This window comes from Lactuca virosa, chromosome 3 (assembly GCF_052849685.1).
Source record: "Lactuca virosa cultivar CGN04683 chromosome 3, Lactuca_virosa_CGN04683_v6, whole genome shotgun sequence".
NCBI lineage: Eukaryota > Viridiplantae > Streptophyta > Magnoliopsida > Asterales > Asteraceae > Lactuca > Lactuca virosa.
In genome coordinates, this window is record NC_136428.1 from 426,152,286 (window position 1) to 426,178,784 (window position 26,499).

Sequence of the window (26,499 nt, forward strand, 5' to 3'; positions counted from 1 at the left end):
TCGATCCTATATCTGAAGCATATGGGACATGATTCATGATGTCTCACATAAAGACTAAACCAGTCTTTTGCTATAATATTTCCATTTCAATTTGCCAAGTTCTCATAATTCAGATTATGAAAAGGGATGCCGTAATCATAATCGAATTTTAGAACGGAAATAATGGACCCATATATAGAATTTCCTTATGTTGAGCCATTCCAACATGAAATTCATATATATATCCTTGACTAAATACGATTTAAAACCTCAATCTAAACTTTTAGATTTGAGATGAAGTATAATTTCCTCTCCCTTAATTATAGCAAAACAACTTTTCCCAATTGAAATCTTTTGTTTTCTATAATTAACATTGCTAACTTGCAACCTTTATCATAATTATCATGCTCCCACTAACACGATGATTATTAGCATAACACTTATGCTCCCACTAGCTTTGACATGTACTCAGAAATCAGCTGAACTTCTAGAAAAACAATACTTTATTGACTTTCTTACCAAAGTTTAGATTTCTGATACTAGATTGCTTTGATAAAATTTTATCAAAATCATACACCTTGCCTTAGATAGCACACTTGTGTGTCTAAACAATTTTAAGAACTATGAAAAGGGATGCCGTAATCATAGTCTCAATTGTTTAGACCTTTGCCACTTCTCACAAGTCCATGTTAGTGTGCCGGTTAACCACACATGCTCCACTAACGACTTTGAGAATGCAAATATCACAATTGCTATCTAGCTAAAATCTACTTAGTGAAAGTGTTTCCTCACCATCATTTTCATGAATCAGAGATAAACCTTATGACACTTAGATTTAATGGTGTATGTGTTCTTATCCATGTGAATTGTCAAAACCATAGTCACAAGACAAGGATGATGACAAATTCAAACTCATATGGACTGAACTCAATCGTAATTTCTTGCCATCTGGAAGCTCAAGGGTCTGCCATTGCTTCCAAGTTGTTGTGCAACCAATTGAGAACTCTAAGAACTCATATGCAAAGCCAATCTTTAATTGAATGGGCACATAAATAGTCAACACGATAGGTTATAAACCTCAAGTCGTGTGCTAGTGAAGAACTTTACGTTTTACTCTTGATTAGTTCTTGAGACTTTCAAGACCTTTTAAGACTCCCACTGTCCTCTTGACATATAAGACTCTCTTGTCAAATATTCAAGAGATAGTGTGGATTCTAATCAAGACAAACACTTCAAACAATTGGCCTTAGTTAGTCTTTGTTTTATCCAAAACAACTTACCAATTTCAAATGTACAAGAGTAGAAACCTTTTACTCTTACATTTGACAAGTGTTTTTAAACCTTCTTTAAGACATGTCACTCAAGTTACAATCTTGGAGTATGACTCTAAGAATTGTTTTGGAATGAAGTATGAATCATCTTCTTGATTTAACCACTTCAACAATTCATAACTCCTCTTCTTAGCTACTAGAATGCACTTAGAGGATGAATTGTGATAAGGTCTCATAATCATTAAGATGATTATATAGCATGATACTAAAGTACTCTCCCATCTTTTTCAGATTTGAGAAACGTTTATCCTTCTGCCTAATTTGATTCTTCTCATTCGTTCCGCCACACACTGAAATTTTTCCAATGCTTCAGAATTATACTTAAGCCTGTAAGTATAACCATATTTACTAAACTTTAGTAAATCATGACGAATAGTCTTATCGATCTTTTGTGGTGGACTTAATCAGTGCACAAGAATGTGTACTCGATCCCTTAGTCCGTTACTTGACTCACACATCCATGTGAACAGGTAGTTAGTTTTAATTTTTCCAATGCTTGAAGGTTCTCATTCATCATGCCCTACAAATTGCATGATTCCAATTTTCGGTCCAATTGAAACTTGGATGATGAGAATCTTTCCTTATTTGGTAAATTTAGACACTACCACAAATGAAAGAATCAAATTCATATTTTCACTCTTGCTCTTAATGGAATCTTATAAGCAACACAGTTTTTCACAAATGCCATTGTAAGGATATTTTAAAATAAATAAAATCAAAAGATTTACCTTTTATTTTAAAACTTTGCGGAAAACTCATCCTTACAATCCATATGAAAACTTTTTGTTATCTATTCCTAAGCAAAATATCATAACTCCTAAGAAGTAGCTCAAGAATCCGATCTTCAAACTATGTGATAGAAATCCATCTACGCGATTAGATTCAGCATATTCTTTCTTTAAGTTTCTTCACTTTTTCTTTGATTCTTAAAACATCACCATGTGACCCAGTCACATCATGTATCAAGAATCGAATAGAAAATTAGCAGAGTTAGATAGTGGACTTTACCTGAAGTAGAGTCAAACTTATTGACTTTAACATCCTTAGGTAAATTTGGCAGCTTCGCAACGAATGCCCCTTTCTTTGGCAATGGACCCTTGATAATGGGACTATCTCAGACTTAGCCTTTCTCTTTACCATTTGGTCAACCGAGTTGACTATGGCTGATTCCTTTCCATTGGGAAGAGAGAGCTTTACTGGATATCCAATTTCATCATTGTCAATGTCCATAAAGTTTTAGGAAGTTGATCTTAGCAAATAGATAAGATCATTAAGGGTTTTGTCATAGTTTGTTTCATAGGAGTCCCAAAGGAACTCACTATGTGACTTAGAAAGTGATTGATAATCAGCTTCCTCTAGACTTTGACACCCAACTCTCCCCGTTTGTCAATATGTGACTACATCTCCAAGATGTGATCACACATAGACCATTGCTTGCCAATAGGGCTTGAGTGACCCTAAACTTCTCAGGAACTTGATGGTTAGGGAGAATAATTGGAGGAGGTGAAAGAAGTATGATTTCAATGGGACATCATCTTCATTTTAGGAAAACTTGTTTCAATAGATTTGGGAAGATCATCTTTTGGGAGATATTCAAGATAGTTGATTTAAAGTCCTTAATATAACACCTAATATGAAATATTAAGACTAGGACCCAACACAATACTTTTATAACTTGGAAGAGGGATGCCGTAATCCAAGCTATAAAATATTTGAAGGTAGGTGAATGACGATTCACCAATTTCCACCAAGATAAACGAAATGTATTATTAGGTTTTAATTGGTTTTGAAACTCCTAGATTCTTTTGAGATTCATTGAACTGTTCAATGGCATGTTTCAATCTCGAGTGTACCCTTCAGGTTTTGTGACTGGGATGCCGAGGATCACAAAACAAGGTGTGAATAACCATGCAAATATACTTGGTACCCTTAAGTGTTTACCCCTCAATCGATGTGTCGGTTAACCACACACGCTCCATCGATACTATGATAAACATTAAGTTACCCTTTTCCTACCTTGTTAAATACGAGTTAGTGTGCCGGTTAACCACACACGCTCCACTAACTGACTTAAACAAATTGCAAAGTGTAATTTCATGGATTAGCACCAAATTCACATTTTCCTAAGTAACTAAGATTGGGAATTTATAAATGTTTAGTTACTTAGTATTTATCATTAATACTTTTAAAGAAGGGAGAATTATAGTCCTTGTCCTACCCGTTCGGCTAACGACCCTCCACCAGTCAAGGAAGCGGTGGGTGAGAGTGGACACCCATTAAACTGCCATTTTATAGGCAGTAACCTTATACCCCCCTTATAGACCGGCTTCGTGAATGAGGCCTACTAACGGTAAGACTGACTTTACTCTTATACATATATATAAATATTATTAACTTATAATATTATAAAGTATAAGGGTTGAATTTTAAATTTTAAAATTCTAAGGGCTAACTTGGAATTAAAGTATTCATAAGTGAAAACTTTTCAAATTCCAAAACTTGAGGGCAAGTTTTGAAACTCTTCAGAACTAATTAATTCCATAACTTATGTGTTTAAAGTAGTTTTAATTAAAAGACTCCTCAAGTTCCATAACTTGATGACAAGTTATGGAAGACTTTAAACTAATAAAAGAATGTAACTTTTCTTTATTTTGTAATTTATGGAATTAATTAAGGATACACATTTTATTACTTAATGAAGTGACTCTTGAACCTCCATAACCTGAGGACATGACTCTTCATTTTTGTAACCATTGCCAACTTTTATGAGTTTTATGAAACTTAAATGTGACCTTTCATGTAACTTGAGGACAAGTTACACAAACACATTTTAGAATCATCTCTTAGATTAAAATGGATAGAAAACACATAATCAATTAACTTTTCTATTAATCTAAGCAACTCATAAGAACAAGATAATTCAAATCAAACTTTTTCATGTAATTAGTCTAAACCTTAAACTAATACAAAACATGAATCTATTGACAATTATCTCTTTGAAATTGGATTAGCATGAACATTACCACATCAAAAACAAGTTTATAGGATCAAAAACAACTTATGGTAATGTTCCTAGTCGATTTCTAGCCAAAAAACTCGAAGATATGCTGTCAGGGGCTCCTAGTCGTCGAGTGTATGAACCTACTCGACGAGTAGGATGATTTTCTTCATGGACTCGGCGAGTTCATCAGTGGACTCGACGAGTCCAGTGCCCAGAATACCCGAAATTTGACTTTTTCAGCATTTTTCAGCAATTTGCATCAAGTATAATTGAAAACAAGCCTAGGCTCTGATACCACTGTAGGGTTTTGAGCATTCTAACACTCCTAAGTGTACATGCAACCCTAAATACCTTGGATCTATGTTTTCTCTATTATACATGCAAATATGAACTTTCCAAGGTATTCATCCTAACTAGCATAATAACACTGATTCAAATGAATATCTCAAGTTAGAATTACATACCTTTTTGATGTAGAATGTATTCATGAAGCTTGAGTGCCTAGTGCCCCAAGTGTGACACCTCAAATGGTTCACACAACATCAAATGCAGATGGAATGACTTGAGAGAAATTGGAACACTTCATAAAATCGGCTAGCCCTTTTTCCTCACACATTAGTCCCGATTTCTTGAGCCATGGGATTCTTTTATATGGTGGCTATTAGGGTTACACCATGTAACTCATAAATTTACCCATTCCTTATGCTCCGTGGATTTTAACCTCCATGGAGTATCCATGGGTCACCCCATGGACTTACTCCAACATAAGGAATCTTGGATCACAAGCCCACATATAAAGGAATGAATGATTTACACAATCAACCCATATATTTAATTAGTCTCCTTTTGATCACTTAATTAATTCCAAATTAATTCTTGATCAATACTAATTAAATAACCTTATTAATATATTAGAACGTATAATATATTAATAAACCTTAGGTGTTATTTCTCTCATTTTAGTCTATCCAAATGCATGGTGCCATGCAACCCAAATGGACCATGCCGGGTTGGGTCAAGTCTTACCAATTATAGTTATGGACTTAGACATTAATCCAACAGAGGGATGCCGTAATCATAATCGAATTTGAGAATACAATTTTCACAATTGCAATCTTCTTAAAATCTCTCATAGTGAAAGCATTTCCTTACAATCATTTTCATGAAGAAGGGAAACCTCATGACACTTAGATTTTAAAGCGTATGTGTTCCTATCCATGTGAATTTGTCACAACCAAAGTTTGCGACAAATACAAACTCATATGGACCGAACGTGCTCAATCTCGATTTCTTGCCTCATGGTAACATGAATGCCCACCATGTCTTCCAAGCAACTCACCCTTTCATATCAATGTACTTTCCATTGATCAAGGTGTTTTGTCTTTATGTATTCAAATGAGAACTCATAGAACTCACATGCATATTAACTCAATTGGAATAACACAGCAAAAAAGAGTATGTCATCTACGATAGGCTTTAAACCTCAAGTTGTGTGCTAGTGATGATCAACTAGGTTTAACTCTTGATTTGTTCTTGAAACCTTTCAAGACCATTAAGACTCCCACTGACTCCTTGACATATATGATTCTCTTGTCAAGAAACATTCCTTGACAAAACAAATATTCAAGAGTTAGTGTAGTTTTTATCATGACTATCACTTCACATAATTGGTTCTAGTTGGTCTTTGTCTTATCCAAGACATCACAACTTACCAATCTCAAATGTGCAGGAATAAGAAGACTTTTTCCAATTCCACATTTGTTGAGTGTTATAAACCTACTAAAGACTTGTCACTCAATTCACAATCTTGGAATATAACTCTAAGACTTGATATTGGAACGAAGTATGATTGACTTCTTGATTTTAACCATTTCTACAATTCTCGATTCCTCTTCTTAGACATACAAATGCACTAAGACTCACTTGGAGGATCAATTGAGATATGGTTCTTAATCATTAAGACTTATCATAAAACACAATAAAAGGTACTCTCCCTTCTTCTTAGAATAGAGAAACTTTTATCTTTCTGCCTACTTGATTCTTCTTATTCGTTCTGCTATTGATTGAAACTCTTTCAATCAACTCATAATTATACTTAATCTTATGAGTATAGCCATATTTACTAAACTTTAGTAAATCATGATGAATATCTTTATCATTCTTGTGGTTGACTTGATCAGTGCATAACCTAGTAAACTCGATCTCCTAGTCCTTCTCTTGACACTTTGTCAAAGAATTAGTTTAATTTCCAAATATGAAGTTTCTCATTCATCACGCAACCAAGTTGCATGACTCCAAGTTTCTATCCAACTGAAACTTGGGTGATGATAATCTTCCCTTATTTGGCAAATTCTCGACATTTCCACAAATAACATAATAAAGAATCCATTATTGCTAACAATAGAAACAATCAAACATCAATTTTTCATACACACCATTGCAAGGATAAATAAATAAGACAAAATCAAAATTTATTTTATTGCGGAAAAATTTTGTCCTTACAATGCAATTCAACTGAAAAACTATGCTATTTCATATTTCTTGTCCTTCTATCCTAACTCTAGAGTAGCATCTCAAAAATCTGATCCTCGAGTCCATGCGATCGAAATCCATTTCTTCATGATCAGATTTAGCACGCTTCTTCCTTAAGCTTCCTCTCTTTTCTTCGATCCTGCAAAAACATCAAAATGTAATCTTATCACATCATGTATTAAGAATCAAATAATAGGAACTTATATAGTTAGTTAATAGATTTTACCTAAAGTAGAGCCATACGTCTTGACTCTCCCATCTCTTAGATCTCTCAGGTAAACATGGCAGCTTCGTCTCAAATGCCCCTTCAATTGGAAGTAGAAGCAGATGGACTCTTTTGGAATGGCACAAGGAGCTATCTCAGAATTTACCTTTTTTGGATTTCCAATGTCACCATTTTCAATGTCCATTGCAGTTTGGGAGTTTGATTTGCCAGACAAATTTTCTCGAACAACACGCCAAATCATTTCTGATTCAGCAGCTATAAGCAAATAGGTCAAATCAATGAGGTTCACGTCATGGTCCATCATATAGTACTCTCTAACGAACTCACTATATGATTCAGGAAGTGACTGAAGAACCCAGTCAACAGCCAACATTTCTGAGATATCGACACCCATCACCCTTAACCTATCAATGTGTGACTTCATCTCTAAGATGTGTGCACACACAGGTTTCCCATCTTCGTGTTTACTTGTCAAAAGGGCTTGAGTGAGCTTGAACTTTTCAAGCCTTTGAACTTGTGGGTTAGGGATAATAATTGGAGGAGGTGGAGGAAGTGAAGCATGACTCTCATTTCCTTGATCGTATCGTGGAACGTCATCTTCATTTGGAAAGCTTGTTCCAAGGGACTTGGGAAGACCATTGTAAGATTTAGACATCTACAAAATGGGAGAAAAATCAAGTTAGTTGATAAAAATCCTTGATGTAACACCCAAATGAAACATCAAGGCTAGGATCCAACACAATACTCTACAACCTAGAAGAGGGATGCCGTAATCTAGTTGCAGAATATTTGAAGGTAGGTAAATGACGATTTACCAATTCCACCATGAAAAACAAAAAAAAAAGTTTAAGTTTTAAATGAATTGAAACTCCTAGATCTTTTGAGATTCATTGAACTTTTCAATAGCATGTTTAATCTCGATTATGCCCTTCTATTTGTGACTGGGATGCCGAGGATCACAAATAAGTTGTGAATAACTATACGAATCTACGTGATGCACTCAATGATACTATCACCCAATCAATGTGCCGGTTAACCACACACGCTCTATTGATCTATGATAAACATCGAGCCACCCTTCACAACCAATGTCAACCCCAAATTGGTGTGCCGGTTAACCACGCACGCTCCACTAACGTTTGACAAGGGTACGAAGTGTAATTCCATGGATTAGCATACAATTTCACATTTTTCCTAAAGTAACTAGAATTTAGGAATTTGTAAAAGCATGTAGTTACTTTGTACTTCATTATACTTATAATGGAAGGTTTCGTCCTATCCTACCCGTTCGGCTAACGACCCTCCACTAGTTAAGAGTGCGGTGGGTAAGAGTGGATACCCATTCAATCGCCATTTTATAGGCAATTTCCTTAAACACCCCTTATAGACCAGCTTCGTGAATGAGGCCTAGTAACGGTAAGACTGACTCTTTACTTATATATCTAATATTAGACTTTTAATGTTACATATATATAGTATAGGGTGTATTTTACACTTTTAAAATACTAGATGGTTCAATTTAATAAATTATACTTTTAATTTAATCAAATGTAAACCAAAACTTTATGGAATTATTAAATCTCTTTTAATTATACACTTTAATTAATTAATAAAACCATAAGGGTGTAATTTGAACTTTTTCAAAAATACGAGGGTTTTAGAATTTAACATTTCAAAATTAAACTTTTAATTAACTTTTAAATTCCAAAACTCGAAGGCAAGTTTTGAAACATTTCAAAACATTAGAGTTTAGAATTTAAATATTTCAAAATTAAACTTTTAATCAAAAATTTAAATTCCAAAACTTGAGGGCAAGTTTTGAAACCTTTCAAAACATTAGGGTTTAACTATTTAAATTTCAAAAACAAAACTTTTATGGTAAGTATCCCAAGCCAAAACTTTTAAGTACATATAATCAATCTTTATCTAATAAAACAAAAGATTATCTAAATTTTGACAATTATCTTCTATTTTGGCAAGGATAATCACCCAATATTAATAAAAATCAGATCTTATGAATTAAAAACGTTTATGGTAAGTATCTCAAGCCAAAACAGCAAGAAAATCGCCAAAAAAACGCTGCCAGACTCGTTGACTCGTCGAGTCAGCACTGGACTCGTCGAGTACCCAGTGGACTCGGCGAGTTCAATCATGGACTCGGCGAGTCCAGCCCCAAAATTCAAAAAAAATCGTTTTTCAGCCAATTTTCGATCAAGCAAGCATCAAATTCACTAACAAACAACCCTAGGCTTTGATACCACTGATGGGTTTCGAGCAATACATCATTCCTATGGTGTACATGCGAACCCTAATAGCTTTTGGATCTAGTTTGTCTAATGAACATGCAATTGAATATCCAAAGCTATAAACCTTAGATCTATCAAATAAGAACTGAAATAAGGGTTTAGTAATTACCTTTGATTGTTATATAGCAATAACAATCAATCCTTGCTTTGATTGGCTTCAGAAAGCTTAGTGCCTCAAGTGTTGCACCTCTAATGGAGTCACAAACACCACTAAGCAACTTGGATGAAGAGGGAGGAGAGAGGAGACACCAAAAACGGTTGGATACCCTAAAGGATTACTTGTCTATGTTTTTGGGGCATAGGGGTCCTTTATATACATGTAGGCTATTAGGGTTTACAACTAGGAAACCCTAATCTGGCTACTTAAGCCCTAAGCAGCCCATGGACTCCTTTAACATATCTCTTGGACGAATTCCTTATGGGCTTCCCATAGAATTCGTCCAACCTATTATTATTAGGTGATCCATAGCCCAATTGTAATTATCTTATAATTACAACTCCAGTCCCCTAAGTTTAATTAATCTCTTTTAGCCATAAAATTAATTCTTAATTAATTCTTGACTAATATTAATTATACAATATGATTTCTCCTTTAATATATTATTCTTATAACATATTAATAAATCATAATTAAACCTTTCTCTCCTTAATGCATCCTACATATTGCTATGGTGAAGGCAACCCAAAAGGACCATGCTCATAATCGGGTCAAGTTCATACCAAAATAATTATGGACTTAGACACTAATCCAACAGTAATGTAGGAGGAGAGATGAAGATCTTTAGCCCTTGAATCAAGATCCTTTGCTGGAGAAAGAGGGTGAAAGGACAAATAGTTGACTAGGTAGGGTTGAATAGTGACTGAGGGTGGCCATAAAGTGGGTATGGAAGGTTGCTTGTGTCATAACTTTATGCCAAAGTCAACGCTCCACCTTAAAATCTAACCCAATAGATTTTATTCTTGGAAAAGGATTTCCCCCAAAGTATGACTAATTTATGAATATTTAGGGTCTTATATGTTGGATAAGGTGTCTAAGTCCATAACTCTTTCTGGTATGTACTTGACCCGACCCGGCATGGTCCATTTGGGTTGCATGGCATCATGCAATTAGATAGACTAAAAATGAGAGAAATAACACTTATGGTTTATTAATATATTATAAGTTCTAATATATTAATAATATTATTTAACTAGTATTGATCAAGAATTAATCTAGTATTAATTAAGTGATCAAAAAGGAGACTAATTAAACATATGGGTTGATTGTGTAAATCATCCATACTTGTATAGTGGGCTATATTCTCCATGGATTATCTAGTTGGGCTAAGGTCCATAGGATGCTCCATGGATGCTCCATGGGAGTTACAAACCCATGGGTCCTGGAAATGAAGAGCCATGTTACGTTAGGGTTTACATGGTGTAACCCTAATGCAACATACTATATAAGCATACCTATAGCAACCAAAATCGGCTACACTAGTGAGACAAGAGGGAAAGGCCGATTTCAAGTGTTATACAATTCTCTCAAAGTTTATTCCAAGAGCATTTGGTGTTGTGTGAAACATTTGAGGCATCACACTTGGGGTGCTAGGCTCTCAAGGTTTTTCAAGGAATCAAATCAACTACAAGGTATGTAATTCTAGCCATCTTTTATGTTTAATGTTCCCCATGTATGCTAGATAGGATTATGAACCTTGGAAAAAGTGTTTTGCATGTATTTTAGACAAACATAGATCCAAGGTTTTCTAGGGTTGCATGTACACTTAGTAGTGTTAGAATGCTCAAAACCCATCAGTGGTATCAAAGCCTAGGCTTGTTTGTTAGATACTTAATGCAAAATTGTGAAAAAAACTCGTTTTTATGCATTCTGAAGCATGAACTCGCCGAGTCCATGGGGGGACTCGACGAGTCCATGACCAAACTCATCCTACTCGTTGAGTAGGTTCTTGCACTCGACGAGTAGGAGCCCCTGAGTGCGGTTTTTCGAGTTTTGCTGTTGGAAACAGACTAGAAACATTACCCTAAATTGTTTTGGTGTTTTAAAACTTGTTTTAGATGGTGTAATGGTTGTTCTAATCCATTTACAATGGCTAATATCAAAATTACATGATTATATGTGTTCATATGTTCTTGGAATTTTGATATGATTATTCATGTTCTTATGAGTTCTTGATAGATCATAGGAATTACTTGTTTAATGCTGAATTCATGATCTTTATGTGTTTTAATGGAGTCCATAACTTGTCCTCAAGTTATGGATAACCAAAAGTCACTTTCTATTAATTCCATTAAAAGAACACATAAGTTACAAAAGTGAAGAGTCTTCATTTTTAATAACTCATAAGTTATGAATTGAAAGGTTTTGTAAAGTTACAAAACTTGCCCTTAAGTTTTGGAACATGTAAGGTCATCTAGTACACTTTAGTTCCAACCCCTAGATTTTTAAAAGTTAAAATTCAACCCTTATACTTTATAATATTATAAGTTTAATAATATATATATATATATATATATATATATATATATATATATATATATATATATATATATATATATATATATATATATATATATATATATATGCATAAGATTAAGTCGTTTTACCGTTATTAGGCCTCATTCACGAAGCTGGTCTATAGGGGGTATAAGGTTGTTGCCTATAAAATGACAGCTTAATGGGTGTCCACTCTCACCCACCGCTTCCTTGACTGGTGGAGGGTCGTTAGCCAAACGGGTAGGACAATGAATTAATTCTCATTAAAAGTATAATGATTATTATAAAGTAACTAAATGTTTTATAAATTCCCAATCTTAGTTACTTTAGGAAAATGTGAATAAGGTGCTAACCCATGAAATTACACTTTGCACTTTGATTAAGTCGTTAGTGGAGCGTGTGTGGTTAACCGGCATACTAACTGGGACTTAACAAGGTAGGCAAAGGGTGACTTAAGGTTTTTCATAGGTTGGTGGAGCGCGTGTGGTTAACCGGCACATCGATTAAGTGAAAAACATTAAGGGTACCAAGTAATTTGCATGGTTACTTCACACCTTGTTTTGTGATCCTCGGTATCCCAGTCACAAAACATGAAGGGAACACTCGAGATTGAAACATGTCATTGAAAAAGTTCAATGAATCTCAAAAGAATCTAGGAGTTTCTAAAAACCAAATAAAACCTAATACTTATATATTTTGTTCATGGTGGAAATTGGTGAATCGTCACTCACCTACCTTTCAAATATGTTTTAGCTTAGATTACGACATCCCTCTTCTAAGTTATAATATATTGTGATTGGATCCAAGCCTTAATATTATATTTGGGTGTTTTATTAAGGACTATCTTTATATCTAAACTAAACTTGTCTTTTCTTCTTTTCAGATGTCTTCCAACACTGCTGCTTCTGGCTCAAACCCTACCGACCCCTTCTCTCTCATGAACCTTTTTGGGAGAGTCATCTTTGATGGATCCAACTTTACAGATTGAATCTGGAACATCAGGACGGTCACTCGGTATGAGAACAAAGAATATGTTCTCGACAAGGAGCTTAAGGTACCCGAACCGACTGCTACTCCTGAGGAGTTTGCTGCATATGAGGCACATGAAAGAGATGCTACCAAAGTGACATGCATCATGATGGCCACTATGACAGCCGAGCTCCAAAAGTCCTATGAGGACTACTATCCTTTTGAGATGCACCAGGATTTGATGGACCGCTACCATCAGAGTGCTCGTCAAGAGTGATATGAAATCATCTCCTCCATGATAACAACCCGAATGGAGGATGGTGAACCCATCACGGGCCACATGCAGAAAATGCAAAGGTATGTGGACCGTTTGATGAAGCTGAATGTGAACTTCCCCGAGGAGTTAGAAATAGATATCATTTTGCACTCCTTACCATCGTGGTATGATCAATTCCGCATGACATACCACATGAACAAGGAAGAAGTCACCCTCAGCAAACTTCAAGGACTCTTGAAGACCGCCGAAAGTGGTCTTAAATGTTAGTCGGTTGTTACCAATCCTACTCCTACTCCAAACTCCGCACCTGTCCTGGAAATCAGGAAAGGTAGAGGGAAAAAGAGGAAGAACCCTTCGAAGGGTACCAAGGGTAAGACCCTTGATGGCTCCTCTTCAAGTGGAACCAAGAAAGGTTTCGTCACTCCTTCTTCTGATCCAAAAGAGGCTGAATGCTTCTATTGCCATGAAAAGGCGCACTGGAAGCAAAACTGCACAAAGTACCAGCAAGATCTGAAGGATGGGAAATTAAAACGCAACCATGTAGGTATTTACACTATATTATCTAATAACTCACCCTATTTTAAATCTTGGGTCCTTGATACCGGCTGTGGTATTAATATTTGTTCTGATTTGCAGGGACTAAAAAGAAGTGAGAATGTGGAGCATGGAAAGATAAACTTGATCATGGGGAATAGGAAAGTTTCACCTGTCACCAAGATTGGAGTTTATACTTTGTTGCTAAGTAGTGGGTTTACTTTAGATTTGAATAAATGTTGTTATTCGCCTGAAATGGCAAGAAATGTTATTTCCTTTCATGCTTTGTACAAACAAGGGTTTACCTTTTCTTTTGATAATGAAGTTGGTGGAATAAATGCTTTCTTTAATAATGTGTTTTATTTTAAAGCATTACCTTGTGATGGTGTGTATGAAGTTGTGTCTGTTGTAGATAATTTAGGAAATAATGTGTTGTGTATTAATTCTACTAATGATAATAACTTGGATAAAGCATCATTATGGCATTGTCGTCTTGGACATGTAAGCAAGAAACGCATAGGACAACTCCAAAAGGATGAAGTCTTGGAGTCATTTGACCTAAATGCAGATGATAGTTGTGAATCATGCTTACTTGGAAAAATGACAAAGTCACCCTTCACAGGTTCGTGTGCTAGGGGTGAAGGTTTGTTGGATCTAGTACACACAGATGTGTGTGGACCCTTCAAAACTGCCACAAGGGATGCTAATCGTTATTATGTGACTTTTACAGATGATTATAGTAGATATGGATATGTCTACTTAATTAAGCATAAGTCAGAGACTTTCGAAAGGTTTAAAGAGTTTAAACAGGAAGTCGAGAATCAATTGGGCAGGAACATTAAGATGCTTCGATCCGATCGTGGTGGTGAGTATCTTAGTACAGAGTTCCTCGATTATCTTAAGGAATGTGGGATTGCCTCACAATTGACACCTCCCAGGACACCACAGTTGAATGGTGTAGCTGAGAGGCGTAATCGAACCTTGTTGGACATGGTTCGTTCCATGATGAGTCGAGCTTCGCTACCAATCTCATTCTGGGTGTATGCCTTAGAAACTGCCGCCCATATCCTTAATCTGGTCCCTACAAAGAAAGTTGCCAAAACACCTCACGAGATGTGGGCTGGAAAAGTTCCTAGTCTAGCCCACATCAAGATTTGGGGTTGCGAAGCTTTCATGAGACGCGAGACTCACAATAAGCTTGAACCTCGAAGTGAGAGGTGTATTTTCATCGGCTACCCACAGAAATCCTTTGGTTACCTCTTCTACAGACCCAGTGAGAATGTGGTCTTTGTAGCAAGGAGGGGTGTCTTTCGAGAGAGGGAGTTCATAAGCCAAGGGTTAGGAAACTCCTGTTGACGAGTCTATACCTCTGAGGCGTTCCACAAGGGTTAGGAATGCACCTGAGCACTACTATGGTTTCCATATTACTGCGGAATGTGGACACTTATCAGTGATGAGACACTGGTAAGTCTGGATGAACCTAACAGCTATGCGGAAGCCATGGCAGACCCCGAGTCTACTAAATGGAAAAAGGCAATGGACATCGAGATACAGTCCATGTATGACAATCAAGTTTGGAACTTGGTTGACAATGTACCAGGTCGTAAGACAGCTGGGTGCAAATGGATCTTCAAGAAGAAGACCGACATGGATGGTAATGTACACACTTATAAGGCGTGACTGGTTACAATGGGCTTTTCTCAAACTCCAGGAGTTGATTATGATGAGACCTTTTCACCAGTAGCCAAGATTAAGTCTATTAGGGTATTGTTAGCCATTTCTGCATTTCATGACTATGAAATATGGCAAATGGATGTCAAAACCTCTTTCCTTAATGGTAAGTTGGCTGAGGTTGTTTACATGAGTCATCCTGAGGGTTTTGTGAGTACAGAGAACCCTAATAGAGTGTGTAAGCTTGAGAAATCAATTTATGGATTAAAGCAAGCACCTCGCAGATGGAATCTTTGCTTTGATGAGAAATTCAAAGAGTTTGGCTTTTCGAGGAGTGAAGATGAATCTTGTGTGTATGTCAAGGCTAGTGGGAGTATAGTTAGCTTTTTGGTATTGTATGTGGATGACATACTACTCATAGGAAATGACATCCCAACCTTGCAGGAAATGAAGTCCTGGCTTGGGAAGTGTTTCGCTATGAAAGACCTAGGAGAAGCTACCTATATTCTAAGGATAAGGATTCTGAGAGACTGGAGTAAAAGACTAATTGGACTTAGTCATAGTACCTACTTGGATAAAGTGCTGAAGAGGTTCAGCATGCAAGATTCCAAGAAAGGAGAGTTACCCATCCAGTATAACGCCAGATTGAGTAAGACTCAGAGCCCGAGTACCGAGGCTGAGATAGCAGAAATGAGTCGAGTACCTTACGCTTCCGCTGTAGACTCGATCATGTATGCTATTGTTGGATTAATGTCTAAGTCCATAACTATAATTGGTAACACTTGACCCGACCCGGCATGGTCCATTTGGGTTGTATGTCATCGGGACAATTGGATAGACAAGATGAGGAAAAAGGATACTAGTGATTTATATTAATATATTATAAGTTCTAATATATTAATATATAATCAAATTATTTAATTAGTATTGATCAAGAATTAATTTATAATTAATTAAGTGATCAAAAGGAACTAATTAAATATGGACTCTAAGATATATGTGTGTAATGGGCCAAGTTCATTTAGGTTGGGCTAAGCTTTCATGGATAGTCCATGGAGTGTTTAACCCATGGATCATATGAAATGAAAGGTCATGGGTATTAGGGTTTAACCCTAATCTCCACACTATATAAAGATGTCCTTGGTTGGTGAAATGGGCACTAGTGTGTGTACACAAAAGGGCAAGGCCAATTTCACTAGAGAGAACCAAAGTATCCTTATTCTCAAGGTTATTTCAAGTGTTCATGGTGTAGTGTGAACCATTTGAGGTGACACACTTGGGGCACTAGGCACTCAAGCTTCATGAAGATAAGTTACATCAAAAAAGGTATGTATTCTATCTATTTTATTACCCAAGTATATGATATTTGTATGCTAGTATAGGGTAATATCTTGGAAACTTTATATTTGCATGTATAATAGAGAAAACATAGATCCAAGGTATTTAGGGTTGTATGTGCACCATAGGATGTTGTAGTATACTAAAACCAAACAATGGTATCAGAGCCATGTTGTTTTCTGTTATATTCATGCAAATGTTTGATTTTCAAAGTTGAAAAAAAAAGAAAAAAAAACATGAAGTTTGTCAAATTTTAAGATAATTACTTGTTTTGTGAAAAACTAATTATTTGTAAAATTTGAATCATTTGCTATATGAGTTGAATTAGGTCAAATTTAGTAAAAGATAAAATGATATGATTATTTTATTAGTTTTAAAAGTTTGATCTAAATGTTTTAAGGAGTTACAAATTTTGTCATAAAATTTTGGAGCTCAAAAAGTTTTTTTTAAAGTTGTGATCTTATGTGTTTTGAAACCTCCATAAGTTATGGATATGAAAAGGTTTTAAAAAAAATTGATTCAAAGTTTTTATGGAGTTACAAAATTTGGTGTTAATGTTTTAAAGAATTCCATAACTTATTCTTAAGTTATGGAACATGAAAAGTTTCATCATAAAACAAGCATTTAACTCCATAAGTTATGGATTACCAAAAGTTCTATGTTTCCTTGATTTATGAGTTAGTTTAGATTAATGAAAAAAAATTTGTGTTTTAGTTGTTTTCAATCCTAATTAATCTAAAAGTTGTTCATAAAATGTGTTTTTTTTGTAACTTGTCCTCAAGTTATATGAAAAGTCACATTTATGAATCTTAAAAACTCATAAATATGCCTTAGGTTACAAAAAAAATGAAGAGTCTTTTCTTATAAATAGTTTTTATGGCTCCATAACTTGTCCTCAAGTTATGGATGTCCAAGAGTCTCTTCATTAAAAGTTTTAAAGCTTTACTTAAATCTCATAAGTTATGAAAATCCAAGAGTTTTGAATAGTTTCAAAACTTGCCCTCAAGTTTTGGAATTTGAAAAGTTTTCTCTAATGAATACTTTAATTCCAAGTTAAGCCCTTAGAATTTTAAAAGTTAAAATTCAACCCTTATACTTTATAATATTATAAGTTAATAATATATATATGTGTATAAGAGCAAGTCAGTCTTACCATTAGTAGGCCTCATTCACGAAGCCGGTCTATACGGGGGGTATAAGGTTGTTGCCTATAAAATGGCAGCTTAATGGGTGTCCACTCTCACCCACCGCTTCCTTGACTGGTGGAGGGTCGTTAGCCGAACAGGTAGGACAAGGACTATAATTCTCCCTTCATTAAAAGTATTAATGATAAATACTAAGTAACTAAACCTTTTATTAATTCCTAATCTTAGTTACTTAGGAAAATGTGAATAAGGTGCTAATCCATGAAATTACACTTTGCACTTTGTTTAAACCGTTAGTGGAGCGTGTGTGGTTAACCGACACATTAACCTAGATTTAACAAAGTAGGCAAAGGGTAACTTAATATTTATCATTGTATCGGTGGAGCTCGTGTGGTTAACTGGCACATCGATTGAGGGGTAATATTAAGGGTACCAAGTATATTTGCATGGTTACTTCACACCTTGTTTTGTGATCCTCGGCATCCCAGTCACAAAACCTGAAGGGCACACTCGAGATTGAAACATGCCATTGAAAAGTTCAATGAATCTCAAAAGATCTAGGAGTTTCAAATCCAATTAAAACTTAATTATATTTCGTTTTTCATGGTGGAAATTGGTAAATCGTCATTTACCTACCTTCAACTATTTTATAACTCGGATTACGACATCCCTCTTCTAGTTATAAATAGGTTGTTGGATCCTAGCCTTAATATTTCATGCTGGGTGTTATATTAAGGACTTTAGATCAACTATCTTGAATATCTCCCAAAAGATGTCTAGTTCAGACATCTATGATCTTCCCAAATCTCTTGGAACTTTACTTCCTCCACCTCCTCCAATTATTCTCCCTAACCCACAAGTTCAAGGTCACTCAAGCCCTAATGGCAAGCAAGGTCTATGTGTGATCACATCTTAGAGATGAAGTCACATATTGACAAGCCGGGAGAGTTGGGTGTCAAAGTCTTGAGAAAGTTAGATGTTCAATCACTTTCTAAGTCACATAGTGAGTTCCTTTGGGACTACTATGGGTGACATGAACCTTAATGATCATATCTATTTGCTTGGTGCTGCTGAATCAGCAATGATTTGGAACGATAGTAAAGCAAATTTGATTAGAAGATCAACTTCCCAAAAACTTTATGGACAGTGACAATGGTGACACTGGAAATCCAGAAAAAGCATTCTCTTCCCAATGGAAAGGGATTGGCCATAGTCAACCCGATTGACCAAATGGTAAAGAGAAAGGCTAAGTCTGAGATAGTCCCATTACCAAAGGGTCCATATGTTTATTTTGCCAAAGGAAGGGGCGTTGATTGCAAAGCTGCCAAATTTACCTAAGGATGTTAAAGTCAATAAGTTTGACTCTACATCAGGTAGAGCCCATTATCTAACTCTGTTAAGTTCTATTCTGAGATCCTCATTACATGATGTGACTGGGTCACATGTTGATGTTTTCAGAATCAAAGAATAGAGAGAAATCTTAAAGGAAGTATATGCTGATTCTGATCGCGAAGGTGGATTTCGATCGCATCAGAATTTTGAGCAGTTGCTTAAGAAGTTATGATATATTGCTAAGGAATAGATAACAACAATTTTCCATGTGGATTGTAAGGATAAGTTTTTCCGCAAAGTTTTAAAATAAAAGAAAATTGTTTAATTTTATTTATTTGAAGTATCCTTACAATGGCATTTGTGGAAAATTGTTGCTTATATGATTCCACTGACAGCAATATTGGAAAATGGATTTGATTCTTTCATTTGTGGTAGTGTCTAAATTTCCCAAATTAGGAAAGTTCCTCATCACCCAAGTTTCAATTGGACCGAAACTTGGAATCATGCAAGGTTAATAGTATGATGAATGAGAACTTTCAAGCATTGGAAAATCAAGACTAATTACTTGTGCACATGGATGTGTGAGTCAAGTGAAGGACTAAAGGGATCGAGTATACATTCTTGTGCACTGGTCATGTCCACCACAAAGCTCGTTAAGAGTATTTGATTTACTAAAGTTTAGTAAATATGGTTATACTTACAAGTTTAAGTATAATTCTGAAACATTGGAAAAGTCTCAATGTATGGCAGAACGAATGGGAAGAATCAAATTAAGCAGAAAGATAAAAGTTTCTCAAATCTGAAAAGATGGGAGAGTACTTTAGTATCATGTGTGTGATCATCTTAATGATTTAGGAACCACATCACAATTGGTCTTCTAAGGACATCTTAGTGCATTCTTATGACTAAGAAGAGGAGTCATGAATTGTTGAAATGATTAAATCAAGAAGATGAGTCATACTTCGTTTCAAAAGAAGTCTTAGAGTCATACTCCAAGAATATAAGTTGAGTGACATATCTTAAAGAAAGGTTTATAACACTTGTCAAATGTAAGAGTAAAAGTGGCCTACTCTTATACATTTGAAGTTGGTAAGTTGTGATGTTTTGGATTAAACAAAGACCAACTAAGGCCAATTGTGTGAAGTGTTTGTCTTGATAAAGAATCCGCACTATCCCTTGAATATTTGACAAGAGAGTCTTATATGTCAAGAGGACAGTGGGAGTCTTAAAGGTCTTGAAAGTCTCAAGAACTAATCAAGAGTAAAACCTGAGGTTCTTCACTAGCACACGACTTGAGGTTTATTACCTATCGTGTTGACATACTTCTATTTCTGTGCCCATTCCAGTTAAAGTTGGTTTTGCATATGAGTTCTTAGAGTTCTCAATTGGTTGCATAACAACTTGGAAGCAATGGCAGGCCCTTGTACTGCCAGGTGGCAAGAAATTAAGATTTAGTTCTGTCCATATGAGTTTGGATTTGTCACTAACATTGTCTTGTGATTATGGTTTTGACAGATTCACATGGATAAGAACACATACACCATAAAATCTAAGGGTCATAAGGTTTCTCTCCGATTCATGAAAATGATGGTGAGGAAAGACTTCCACCAAGTAGATTTGAAGCAGATGGCAAAAGGTCTAAACAGTTGAGACTATGATTACGACATCCCTTTTCATAGTTCTGAAATTGTTTAGACACACGTGCATGTTATCTAAGGAAAGGTGTATGATTTTGATAAAGTTTTATCAAAGCATCTCGTATCAGAAATCTGAACTTTGGTAAGAAAGTCAATAAAGTATTGATTTCTAGAAGTCCAGCTGATTTCTGAGTACATGTAAAAGCTAGTGGGAGCATAAGTGTTATGCTAATAATCATCATGTTAGTGGGAGCATGATAATTATTGTTAGTGTTGCAAGTTAGCAATGTTAATTATAGAAAACAAAAGTTTCAATTCGTGAGGCTGCGGGGATTGAAATAGTTGTTTTGCTGTAATTAAGGGAGAGGATATACTTCATTTCAGTTCTAAAGGCTTAGATTGAGACCTTAATCATCTTTAGTCAAGAATATATATATATATATATATATATATATATATATATATATATATATATATATATATATATATATATATATATATATATGAATGTCATGTTGGATTGGTTCAACTTAAGGAAACTCTATATATTGCGTTCTCAAAATTCGATTATGATTACAGCATCCCTCTTCATAGTCAAATTTTGAAAACATGGCAAATAAAAATATTGTAGCAAAAGACTGGTCTAGAATCATGTCTTTATGTGAGACATCATGAATCGTGTACCATTTGCTTTGGGTACAGGATCGATTGCATGTGCTATAATATTTGTCATTTCTAAATTTTTCCAAATGCCCAGAGGCATTAAGAAGGGAAAAGGTCTAGAATTGGATATGACTAAAATGATTAAGCAATTGTCGAGGACAATCTGAGGTTTACCAAAGATTGGTTGCTCAGGGACAGTTGGAAGTATAGTGCTAATTTTGGAAGGACCATATTGACATATTCTGAAAAGAGGCATCTCTTGTTCAGAAGTGATAGTCAAAATGAGAATATGGAGTTGTCTCCATAGGTGGAAGTTATCTGTGTAAGATTAGAAAACTTAATGCAAGAAGCATGTCCAAAACAATGTACTTTGAATATGAGACTTAGTTTCCATGGAGTTGATCTCCATTGGAATACCTTATAATGACTGGTGAGAAGTCTTTGTGACTTTGTACATATTCATTACAGGAGCGTCAGTGCATATAAGTTTAAAATCTAAACAGATTTCCATAAATGATAGGAATTTGAAATTCTCACATTTTTCGATGAGGATTTGGGAGTGTGAAATTAGAGTCATTGAAATTATGTTCAATTGGTTTATTTCACAAAGTAAGGATCATAGACAAACATAGAGTGCATACTTGGTGTATGGCAAAGCTATTGTTTAGAAAAACATAGTGTACATGCTTGGAGCATTGGACAACTAGTGTTTTTAATTCAGGTATAAAGTTGATAAAACCGAAACAATTAAATAATGAGTAATCAGTATGGTGATAAATAAAAGTGGTCTATTTATTTTCATAGGGTTTGATACCATATTTGATTCATTTATTCTTGTGTTTCATTTTGCATGTTTTGACTTCCAGAATAAACTAGGTCATTCTTCCTGAATGACTAAGTTATTCAAACTATCCACAGTCGGTCATATGTTGGAAGTAGATATGAATCAAGACTGTCATGGGTTGGCTTGTAGAGGTCTAAGATGTTGGACAAAGCGGTGCTACAACACTCATGAGTGCTCATAAGTTCTGAGTATTGGATTCAACCCACGCTCATTTGAATCACTTCATGGATTTTATCACGAGTGATCATGAGACGATAATATCTTATATTCTTAAAACCTAGAGATATGATTTGTTACTATGAGTTGGTTATACATTGATTGCACGAAAATGCATTGGTAACTCGATGTTATAAAACATGCCTTTGTGTATGTTTCAACAAGTAGTAGGACAAGCCATATGAGTCGAAGTTTATCCATTCCTTTTACCTTCGGGATAAAAGCGATATTTGTGGGCCCCTCGATGATTTAGCGATGACACATGTGAGTGCTTGGCCAAGCCAGGACTGATTTGATTTGTTCAATCAGTCAGTCATTATAAATCGGAAATCGGTAAACAACAAATGGACAGAGAGAATGATTGATAATCCATGTCTCAGTCCATATGATATCTAGAATGGAGGAATATATGATCCCTTATCTAATGGAAAAGTCATTGAAAAAGGTCAGAGTTCATCGGCAAGGTCAGAGTTCGACAGAAGCTTTTGAGAGCTACGATTACTAGTCGGGGTTTGAAGTCATACTCAATAACAGTTTTAGGCTTATCCAAGTGGGAGACTGTTGGATTAATGTCTAAGTCCATAACTATAATTGGTAAGACTTGACCCGACCCGGCATGGTCCATTGGGGTTGCATGGCATCGGGACAATTGGATAGACAAGATGAGGAAAAAGGATACTAGTGATTTATATTAATATATTATAAGTTCTATTATATTAATACATAATCATATTATTTAATTAGTATTGATCAAGAATTAATTTATAATTAATTAAGTGATCAAAAGGAACTAATTAAATATGGACTCTAAGATATATGTGTGTGATGGGCCAAGTTCATTTAGGTTGGGCTAAGCTTTCATGGATAGCCCATGGAGTGTTTAACCCATGGATCATATGAAATGAAAGGTCATGGGTATTAGGGTTTAACCCTAATCTCCACACTATATAAAGATGTCCTTGGTTGGTGAAATGGGCACTAGTGTGTGTACACAAAAGGGCAAGGCCAATTTCACTAGAGAGAACCAAAGTATCCTTATTCTCAAGGTTATTCCAAGTGTTCATGGTGTAGTGTGAACCATTTGAGGTGTCACACTTGGGGCACTAGGCACTCAAGCTTCATGAAGAGAAGTTACATTAAAAAAAAGGTATGTAGTCTATCTATTTTATTACCCAAGTATATGATATTTGTATGCTAGTATAGGGTAATATCTTGGAAACTTCATATTTGCATGTATAATAGAGAAAACATAGATTCAAGGTAGTTAGGGTTGTATGTGCACCACAGGATGTTGTAGTATACTAAAACCCAACAGCTATGACTTGTACTCGTCCTGATGTGGCCTTTGCCTTGACCATGGTCAGCAGATATCAGGGCAACCCTGGCAAGGCTTACTGGACTGTGGTTAAGAACATTCTCAAGTACCTGCGGAGGACTAAGGACTGGGTCCTTACCCTTGGTGGGAGTGATGACTTGAGAGTTGTAGGGTATAGTGATGCTAGCTTCCAGACTGATAGGGATAATTTCCGCTCTCAGTCGGGCTGGGTCTTTACCTTAAATGGAGGAGAAATTACCTGGAAAAGTTCCAAGCAGGAGACAGTAGATGATTCAACTTGCGAATCAGAGTATATAGCAGCAAGCGAGGCAGCAAAGGAGACAATATGGCTGAAGAACTTCATTGGAGACCTTGGAGTAGTACCAGCTATAAAGGAGCCTATGGAAATTTTCTGTGATAGTGAAAGTGCAATTGCCTTAGCCAAGGAACCAAGAGATCACGGGAGATCCAGACACATTGACAGAAAATACCATTTTATCAGACATCGAATAGAAGAAGGACTCCTCGTGGTAAAGAGGGTATCATCAGATGAGAACCCAGCAGATCCCCTCACGAGGGGACTGAGTAGGGCTAAGCATCTCGAACACGCAAGGAGCATAGGGTTGAAGGATGATATTAGTTTTAGTAGTTAGATAGTTTTGAAATTTGTAAAGTGTAATTGACATTTGATGATGAATAAAAGTTGTGTTTATTTATGAGTAAAGTGTTGCTATCTTTTGTCAATCGTTTACTATTATTTCTTTTGCATGTTTTGACTTCCAGAATATTTATGTTGTGTTTTACATATTATTCAAATTATCCACAGTCGGTCATATGTTGGAAGTAGATATGAATTAAGACTGTCATGAGTTGGTTGTAAAGGTCTAAGATGTTGGACATTGCCTCAACACTCATGAGTACTCATAAGTTCTGAGTATTTGATTCAACCCACGCTCGCTGGTATCACTTCATGGAATTTATCTCGAGTGATCGCGAGATGGTAATATCATATAAGTCTTTAAACCTAGAGATATGACTTGTTGTCTATGAGTTGGTTATGCGTTGATCGTGCGAAAACGCATTGGTAACTCAATGTTATAAAACGTGCTTTTGTGTGTGATTCAACGAGTAGTAGAAAAAGCATATGAGTCGAAGTTTATATGTTCCTTCTTGGATTAGAAGAAATATCTGAGCCCCTCGATGATTTTGTTTTGACCTATGTACTGGGCCCGTTCAGAACTAAACTGAAGTCATACTTGTAGTTATAGTTATTAGACTTATCCAAGTGGGAGACTGTTGGATAAGGTGTCTAAGTCCATAACTATTTCTGGTATGTACTTGACCCGACCCGGCATGGTCCATTTGGGTTGCATGGCAACATGCAATTGGATAGACTAAAAATGAGAGAAATAACACTTATGGTTTATTAATATATTATAAGTTCTAATATATTAATAATATTATTTAATTAGTATTGATCAAGAATTAATCTAGAATTAATTAAGTGATAAAAAAGGAGACTAATTAAATATATGGGTTGATTGTGTAAATCATCCATACTTGTATAGTGGGCTAGATGCTCCATGGATTATCTAGTTGGGCTAAGGTCCATAGGATGCTCCGTGGGAGTTACAAACCCTGATGGGTTTTATGCATAAGAAACAATCATATGTGCTCATACAAACCCTAATGCTTGGATCTAGGTTTCTCTATTGTACATGCTTTGAGTCCAAGTCTTGCAAACCCTAAACTAGCATACATATTATCAAAATAACAAACAACATCAGATCTAGATGTTTACCTCTTCCAATAGCTTGAATCTTCTTTGCTTGAGCTTAGAATCACAATTGTAATTCCTATAATGGATCACAAACACCAAGTAGCAAGAAGGCAATAAGATAGAGGAGGGAGGATGCTAGAAATCGGCCTAGGGTTTCTCTTGGAATAGTGTCTAGCTGATTTCCATAGCCTAGGGGTCATATTTATACTTGCAGGCTACTAGGGTTTCAGTCTAAACCCTAATGGACAGCTTAGCCACCAAGCAGCCCAAAGAACCTTCTGGAATAGGGCCTTGGACGAAATATGATGATCCTTTCATCATATTTTCGTTCCCCCTCTAGCCCATTAGGTTTCCTAGCCCAAAATCCAACTATCACACATTTGACAGTTTATACCCCTTTATTTAATTAATCTCTTTTAGTCACCAAATTAATTCCTAATTAATTTATGACTAATACTAATTAAATAAATATGATTTCTTCTTTAATATATTATTCTTATCATATACTAATAAACCATAATATCCTCTCTCTCATATCAAATTACCTTGTCAAGTTGCTTTGGCGAAGGCAACCCAGAAGGACCATGCACAACCGGGTCAAGTACATACCAAATATAGTTACGGGCTTAGACACTAATCCAACAGTCTCCCACTTGAATAAGTCTAGTAACTATATCTCACATACGTCTTTAGAATCCGATTAGCAATCGTAACTCTTATACGCTTCTGTCACTCTGATCAAAATCCTCTCCTTCAGATAAGGGATCGTATAATCCTCTGTTATAGATATCATGCAGACAATACTTATTGTCTAGCATTTTGTTTCTCGATCTCTGATTCGTTCGACATAGAATTCAGTTGAACACATCAACATCATCCTGACCGGGCCCGGCACATAAGTCAAACCAA